Source organism: Mus caroli, chromosome 9 (assembly GCF_900094665.2).
Source record: "Mus caroli chromosome 9, CAROLI_EIJ_v1.1, whole genome shotgun sequence".
Classification (NCBI taxonomy): domain Eukaryota; kingdom Metazoa; phylum Chordata; class Mammalia; order Rodentia; family Muridae; genus Mus; species Mus caroli.
The window spans coordinates 15,305,122-15,313,925 of record NC_034578.1 but is presented as its reverse complement, the minus strand read 5'-3'; the positions used below and the strand labels follow the sequence as shown (position 1 = coordinate 15,313,925).

General features: G+C 39.7%; 1 pseudogene; it reads left to right on the top strand.

The window, feature by feature from the left end:
- Positions 1-2,390: 2,390 nt before the first annotated feature.
- On the top strand, positions 2,391-8,482 carry LOC110301026 (annotated as a pseudogene).
- The last annotated feature ends 322 nt before the right edge of the window (positions 8,483-8,804 follow it).

Sequence of the window (8,804 nt, the reverse complement as noted above, 5' to 3'; positions counted from 1 at the left end):
TCTTCTTCTTCTTCTTCTTCTTCTTCTTCTTCTTCTTCTTCTTCTTCTTCTTCTTCTTCTTCTTTATTTTAATAAACCTCCCCACAAATATCCTCTGTTTTGAATTACTTTGGCTTAAATGATACTGATGTTTGAGGTATCTTTTAACATTATGCATCTGAATAAGCATACCTCCAAGATGGAAGGATTCAACTTCAAGGGGAGTTGCTACTAAACAGTAGGTTTTTTACCTACAGTCTATGAGTTTTGTAGCCAAGGGTGAAACATGTCTACAATATCCAGCATGAAGCCTATCCTATGCCCACCTGAACAAATATCTAAGAGAGGTTTTTGGTACCATCATAAGTAGTTTTACCATTATTGCAGCAGTGGGCACTTTGGTTTAGCAAGTCCATATTATAACATTCAAAGTCTACTATTCGATTATATTACTTTATTTTCTATATTATCTTTAATTTATATTAAATTTAGCCAGAAGTCAGCCAGTCTGTTCAAGAATGAGTTATGCATGTCTAGAAAGAAATGTGTGTGGTGTCTTCATCCAAAGCCTTACCATCAGATCCTGTGCCACAGCGCTCCATATCCAAATAACATTCAGAGAGAGCTGGCCTCCCAGGAATGAAGAAATACCTGTGAGCACAGGTAAGACCACCATTTCTTCTCTGAGGGATCCACCCAGAGCCCTTAGGACACTGGAAATGAGAAGAAACCTGGGACAGGATCCTTACAGTTTCTGTCTGTACTCAGAAATGATCCTATGCCACAGCACCCATTGCTGATCTTGTGCAACAGCACTCTATACCCAAATACCATCAGGAAAGTGTTAGTCCCCCAGAAGGCTGACACACCTGTGCGCACAGGTAAGACTACCACTTCTACTCAAATTCCTGGCATAAATGGGACCTTACTGGATTCATCAAGATACAGAAACCAAGGAACAGACAGTGACAGAATACTTCTGGTTTCCATATGAGTCCTGGAGTTGACCCTGTGACACAGTAAACCATAATCAAATTCCTCCTGGAGATAACTGGTCCCTCAGAAGTACTGACACACAGTCTTGCAGGAGAGACAAGCCATAGTCAGAGACAGCAAGACCAGCTAACACAAGAGATAACCAGATGTCCAGAAGCAAGGGCAAGAACATACGCAACAGAAACCAAGGCTACTTGGCAACAACAGAACCAAGTACTCCTACTACAGTGATCCCTGGATACCCGAACCCACCACAAAAGCAAGACTGATTTACAATCACATCTCATGATGATGATTGAGGATTTTAAGTAGGACATAAATAACTCCCTTAAAGAAATACAGGAGAACACAGGTAAAGAGCTAGAATCCTTTAATGAGGAAACACAAAAAAATCCCTTAAAGAATTGCAGGAAAATACTACCAAACAAGTGAAGGAATTGAACAAAACCATCCAAGATCTAAAATTGGAAGTAGAAACAATAAAGGAATCAAAAGGGAAACAACTCTGGAGATAGAAAAACCTATGAAACTAAACAAGCAAGTGAAAGATCTATAGGACAAGATCATCAAGTCGCTGAAAAAAGAAATCAAAGATCTCAGAAGATGGAAAGATATCCCATGCTAATGGATTGTCAGGATTAATATAATAAAAATGAAACACCCCCATAGAAACAGTGTAAGGGAGGACAGGATAGGGAGTTTCTGAGGGTGAACGGGAAAGGGGATTACATTTGAAATGTAAATAAATAAAACATCCAATAAGAACTATTAAAATATGAAAAAATAATAATTTTGAGAAAAAAAGAAAGAAAGAAAACCTAGAAAGAGATCAGGCGTCATATAAGCAAGCATTACCAACAGAATACAAGAGATAGAGAGAATCTCAGGTGCAGAAGATACCATAGAAAACACTGAGACAAGAGTCAAAGAAAATGCAAAATGCAAAAAGGCCCTAACCAAAAACATCAAGGAAATCCAGGACACAATGATAGGACCAAACCTAAGGATAATTCATATAGAAGAGAGTGAAGATTCCCAACTTAAAGGGCCAGTAAATATCTTCAACAAAATTATAAGAAAAAACAAAACAAACAAACAAACAAACAAAAAACTTCCCTAACCTAAAGAAAGAGATGCCCATGAACATACAAGAAGAGTCTACAGGACTCCAAATGAATTGAACCAGAAGAAAATTTCCCCCTGTCAAATAATAGTCAAAACACAAAATGTGTGTGTTTTCATACATATATTTGGAAGCAGTTTTGAGAGTCTACTATGGGCTATAGGTATACTGACTAAGCAATGAATGGTGATGTTTTAATAGGTATGTTTTTACCAAAGACTCACGTGATAAGGCTACATAATCTGATTTTAATTGAATTTTACTTTGTATTTTCAGTGCTCTTACTGGCAAGATGCAATTCAGAAACCAAACAGCTTTTTTTTTTTTAGAATTTCATCTCCTTGGACTTACAAATGATCCTGAACTAGAGCCCCTAATATATGGTATTATTTACGTGCAGATATCTTATCATAATTCTGGGAAACATAGTCATCCTCCTGGCGATCTTCTCAGATTCCCACCTCCACCCCCCTCTGTGCTACCTTTTATCTATTAATGACTTGTGTTCAAGCACAAGCACTATCACCAAAATGTTGGTGAATGGTCAAGCACAGAATAACAAAATCAGTTATATACAATGCATTTCTCAAATATACTTTGTCTGAGTTTTCAGTGGTATGGTGTAGCTGCCTGCAACCACGTGAACTGGGTTCCCCTGAAAGGGAGGCTGGAGCTGAAAGAGATCAGATGGCAAGAAAAGAATGAGGCCAAGACAAACCTTTCCGTTCAAAGCCTCTGAAGTTTACTGAGAGTCTTTGCTTATACAGAGGGTAGGCCCATCCCTCACCAGTCCATTCTTGGTGCCTGGAACCAGCCTGTAGGCGATCTACAGGGTGTGTCTCGAGAACATCTCAAGGACCTTTCAGCAGGAAGCAGAGTCTTGTAGAAGAGCAAGTATAGCCATCAAGGTGAGAAGGCTCTACCCTAGGTAATCTCCTTCTTAGTGGCAGCAAGGTCAAAGACTGGATCAGCCTGCTTCAAGGTTGAGGGAGGCTAAAATTCCTTCCTAAATATATAATAAAAATTAGCTGAACTGAGACATAAAATTTATTTATGATCCATAGTTCTGCCTGGGAGTTATGGTGTCTGGTGGCTGTGCCTGGCTTGGGGACTCAGATTTTCCAGAACTATTCTTATCCATCAAGGAGAATATATGCAGCTTGTTTGTGTTTATTTTGCACAAACATGGCTCTGTGGTGTATTATTAATAAACAACGGCCTCTTAGCATATACCTCTGTCTTAGATTGATATAGTTCTGAAATCTGGTTGCCAGTCATTGACTTACCGATTCTCATAGCACACCTTGCTCCCAAATCAGACCAAAGCCACAATATATACTTAAAATGCTTCTTCATATCAATGAATTTCTGCCACCTGCTTTTGCTGGAGGTGAGCTGTACGCTTTCTGAAAACAGGCTGTAAGGCATTGACTGACCTGCTTGAAAAACAAGGTTGAGACAGTTGAAAAACAGGATAAAAACTTCTTTGGAGATGTTCAGGTACTCTATTTAGTTGCAAATTATCAACAATTAAGCTTAGACTCTGACTTCCCAGTGTAGGAGAGATGACTTTGAGAATCAACAGAAAGGCTGTACATTCTCTGGAAATGGAGGCTCTACTCCAAATTAACTCTTCCAGCTAAAAGAGGTTTTTAGACATCATCAAGATTAGAATCATACTTACTAGAGGATTCAAGATCTGTGTCCACTTGAGGAACCAATCTTTCAGGCAGTCATCGTGCTCCATCTTCTTTTTGTGAAAAAAGGCAGACAGAACCTCTTCCCCAAATTAAAACAGGGTCTGGACCATTCCACATATTAGTTATTGGGTCCCACCATTTAACCATGGCATAAGAACTGGAAGTAACTGGATGCCAATGGCGATCTGTTGCAGACTGACCTTTAATGTCAGTTTGCAAAAAATTTAAAATGAATAAGACAAAAGCAAGATGTGCTTTGGTGACCTTGGGGGTATAATTGCACCTGTTTTGTTTCTAAAAGCCAATTTTTCAGAGTGCCATGAGCACGTTCAACAATTTCTTGTCCCATGGGGTTATAAGGAATTCCAGCTTTATGTCTGATACCATATTCCTACAAAATGAAATAAAATTTTTGCCAGTATAGGATGGCCCATTATCTGTCTTAATGACTTTAGGCAATCCCATAGCATTATAGGCTTGTAAACAATGATCAGTTACATTTCTAGAGGCCTCTCCCATATGTAGAGAAGCAAAAAGAAATCCTGAACACATGTCAATACAAACATGTATATATTTTAATTTTTCAAATTCTGCATAATGAGTTACATCCATTTGCCAAATATGCTTGGGCATAAGACCTCGTGAATTAACTCCTAAATACAGAACTGGAGATAATGTAATACATTTAGAGCATTATTTTACAATCATTCTTGCCTGCTCTTTAGTGATCTCGTGTCAGAGCCTTAATGTACGGCTAGAGAAATGAAATTTATCATGATCACGTCTAGCCAATGCAACAGGATCTGAAATTAAGGCCTCTCCTATTAGAGCCCTGTCAATGAAATCATTGCCTACAGCTAAAGGTCCAGGAAGACCAAATGAGCTCCGACCAATATAAAACGGATGTTTTTGAGCAAGAATGATGTTTTGCAATTGTGAAAACAGAGATCCTGCTGGCATATTGAAGTTAAATGTACTACAAGTCTCCAATAAGGGAATTGATTGTGGAACATATAAACTATCAGAAAAATATTAAAAGCATCATTTACAGACTGAAAAACATTCAATAGGGCTGTCAGCTCTGCTAACTGAGCTGAGAGGCCAGGAGTCTCTGTGACTACCTGTTGATTACTCATGAGATATCCAGCTTACCCTTTAGAGGAGCCATCAGTAAAAATCAAAAGAGCATTAGACAAATGCTGTAAAGAGGTCATATTTGGAAATATCACCTCATGTACACTTAACATTTTTATCAACCTATCTTGAGGATAATAATTATCTATAGTTCCTATAAATCCTATTTGAGGAAACAACCAATCTGTCCTGTGCTGCTTCAGCCAAGTATCTTGATCTACACTATAAGGCTGAACAATGATATCTGGTTCTTTTCCAAAATAAGTTAGTGCCTGCTTTCTTCCAAGTATGATCATCTAAGCTACTGCTTCATAATATGGCAGGATATTACGTTTAACAAATATTACATGAAAAATCTGGATGGTAGCAGATGTAAAGGAACTAAGACAAGTTGAGCAATTCTTTGATTAGCAGGTACAGTTATAACACATGAGGGGAAGCAGCCATGATTTTAATCTCTCCCTCATAATCATTATTTACAACACATGGATAAATAGAACTGCTTCATCCTAAAAGTAATCCACAAGTTTCTGCAGTTAGAGGTCAAAAAACTCCTTTATGTAGAGTTCGAATTCCCATTTCTGGGGTTAATACTGCATGGGTGGTGGAACAGTGGTCCAATCCTGCACTTCCTGGGGTTGCCCTGACAAGTTCAAAAATGATTTCGTTGGCTGTGCAGCAGCTTCATGGCCCCATAAGATGCTTGCTGTGGGTATCTCAGGGCCTGAGGCTGGCCTCTCCTCTTGTTTCCTGGCAATGGAAGGCCTTGAATGTCTGTCTTGGATTTACATTCCCTAACCCAATGGTTGCCCTTCCTGCATGGAGGGCAAACTCGTGGAGCACAGCCTGCTTGCCGACTCTCAGCACCTCTACTCTTAAGATAAACATTTTTAAAATGACCCAGACTTCCACACTTAAAACGTGCATTATTCCCTTGTTGCAAAGCAGCAGCCAAGGCCAAACCCTGATTATATGATGGCCTAATCTCTGCACAAAGCCAGATATATCCTGCTAAGTCTGTCTGTCCTTCTGGGGCTAAATAGTGGTGCAACATGCTGCTTTAGCATTCTCATAAGTCAATTGCATAATGAAAAGAATTCCTGTTTGAGAATCTCCAAGAATTCTACTGGCTGCTTTCAATAGCCTATCCACAAAGTCCTCGTAAAGCTCATCAGGACCCTGCTGAATGCTGGCTAAACTTCCACCAAGATCCCCTTTAGTTGGTAACTGATTCCAAGCGTAGCGAGCAGCCATAGCAACCTGCATGTACACTCCAACAGGAAACCCAATCTGATTAGCATTCCTTTCATATTGACCTTCTCCTAAAAGCATGTTAACATCCCAGTCTGGATTACCTGTTTGAGCATTCAAAGTGGCTTTCTTACTGGCTTCTTACCATTCAGAATTCGAAAGCAAGACATCTCTTCCTGACAGAATAGCCTTATATAGAGTCTTCCAATCTTGGGGGGTTAAATGTGACTCCATGACAATATCCAATAATGCTTGTGTGAAAGGAACTGTAGGGCCATATTGTGCAACAGCTGATTTTAACTCCTTTGTCACCCTGAACTCCATAGTCTGGTATTGTCTGATGCTATTATCTTTCTGATCAATTATCTCAACTATAGGAAAGTATCTTGCCCTTTCCCATGAGCCTTGACTCACAGCTCTTTCTAGTGGAGATTGGTACATTTCAGAATAGCTGTTATTCCCTGTATTTGACACCTGTTTTAGCTCCTGAAGCTCATTAGTCAATTTCTGCAACTTGATTTCAAACTCTAATTTACTTAGTTGCATATCCATATGAGTAGCATCTCCTATAGTGGAGGCCATAAGTGGAGCAGGATGTTCACAAGGAGGCCAATCCTAACCAAAATATTTGGCGGCTCCTTTTTCTGAATGATCTTCCTTGTCTAATGTTATCTCATCATCAGAATCTCTGTATCTTTCTTTAATTTAGGGTTGAGAGGGCCCTCTTCTGAGAAAGTTCTATCTGGCAGGTGTTCTTCCTGAGATTCTCCAAACTCTGCCTGGGTACTATCTGATGCCTGCGAGGTCTCTTCATCAATAGCATCTTTTACAAGCGCCCAGAGGCAGAGGGTGAAATTATCTGCCTGGGTATTTCTTAGAGCTTCTCCAATTCTCTCCCAAGTTCTCTTATCTAAAGTTTTTTCTTTTTTGAACCATGGGCAGCAAGAATCTATCTGATCTGAGAAATCTTCTAACAATTGTTTTTCAAACCCTACTCTCGCCTGAAGCAGCTCTTGGAGGCTGCAGACAAATGCCTGTTTAGAATTCTCTGATCCCATTTTCTGCTGACCACCCCTAAGTGGAATCAGTGCCGGGTCAACACTGTCCCAACTTAGCCTGTATCCTATTGCACCTACAGCAACAATTTAGAAAAGATGAAGTTTAAAGCCAGCGCTAGCATGGATACCTGTTGCTCATTGTGCTCGATATGATCTTCTTGTTCTTCCCTTCTCATGGAGCTCCACATAAGACAGCCTTCTCTCAGTCTGTCCTGCTGTGTTCAGGCCCCACATTCTGGGTGCCACCTGTAGCCACCTGTGGCCACATGAACTGGGTTCCCCTGAAAGGCTGGCTGGGGCTGAAAGAGATCAGATGGCTAGAAAAGAATGAGGCCAAGACAAACCTTTCTGTTCAAAGCCTCTGAAGTTTACTGAGAGTCTGTGCTTATAAAGAGGGTGGGCCCATTCCCAGCCAGCCCATTCCCAGCCAGCCCATTCTTGGCGCCTGGAGCCAGCCCATAGGCAATCTACGTGGTGTGTCTCAAGAACGTCTCAAGGACCTTTCAGCAGGAAGCAGAGTCTTGTAGAAGAGCAAGTAGAGCCATCAAGGTGAGAAGGCTCTACCCTAGGTAATCTCCTTCTTAGTGGTAGCAAGGTCAAAGTCTGGATCAGCCTGCTTCAAAGGTGAGGGATGATACAGTATGGAAAATTTTCTCTTTGCAGTAATGACCTATGATCGTTATGTGAACATTTGTAAACCCCTGAGTTATACAGTCACCAAGAATCCTGGTTGTTGTGCCCTCTTTGCTCTTCTCTGCCTTTCATTTAACATTAAAGATGCTCTGGTCCACAGTCTGATGGTGTTGCAACTGTCTTTCTGCACAAACTTGGAAATACATAATTTCTTCTGTGAACTTGCTCAGATCCTAAATCTTGCCTGTTTTGATCCCTTCATTAATAACTTACTTATACTTGTTGCAGTTTTCATATTTATGAGTGGTCAGTTCTGTGGAGTCATCTTTTCATATATTTACATTTTGTTGTCAGTCTTGAGAATGACATCCCAAACAGGAAAGAAAAACGGCTTTTCCACTTGTGCATCTCATATGTCTGTTGTATTCTTGTTCTATGGATCCTGTCTTGGTGTGTATTTCAGCTCCTCAGTAGCTGAATTTACAAGACATTCAGCAGTGTCAGTGATGTACACTGTAGACCCTCAGATGCTGAACCACTTTATCTACAGTCTAAGGAATAGAGACATGAAGAAAGCCTTTCAGAAATTCACTGGTTGGACATCTTAGGTTCGCCTCTGTGTTCACTGATATAAATGAGGAACTTTGAGAAATTAAATAAGTATGCACTCCATACATGTAAAAATGAGTGAGCATATTACTGTTATATGTTTATAAAAGGCATATATAAAATGATCACTAAGTGTAATTTAACTTGTTTTCAACATGTTAGCTTTGTTATGTTTCATGAAATATTTCAGTCATTTTTCCACACTTTATTTCTTATAAGACATATTTATGGATTGTAGTCACAATTCTAATTTAATAAATATTCTCTGTTCAATTTTTAGATTAATATAAGACTGGCAATGTGGATAGGCATGGACAGTAC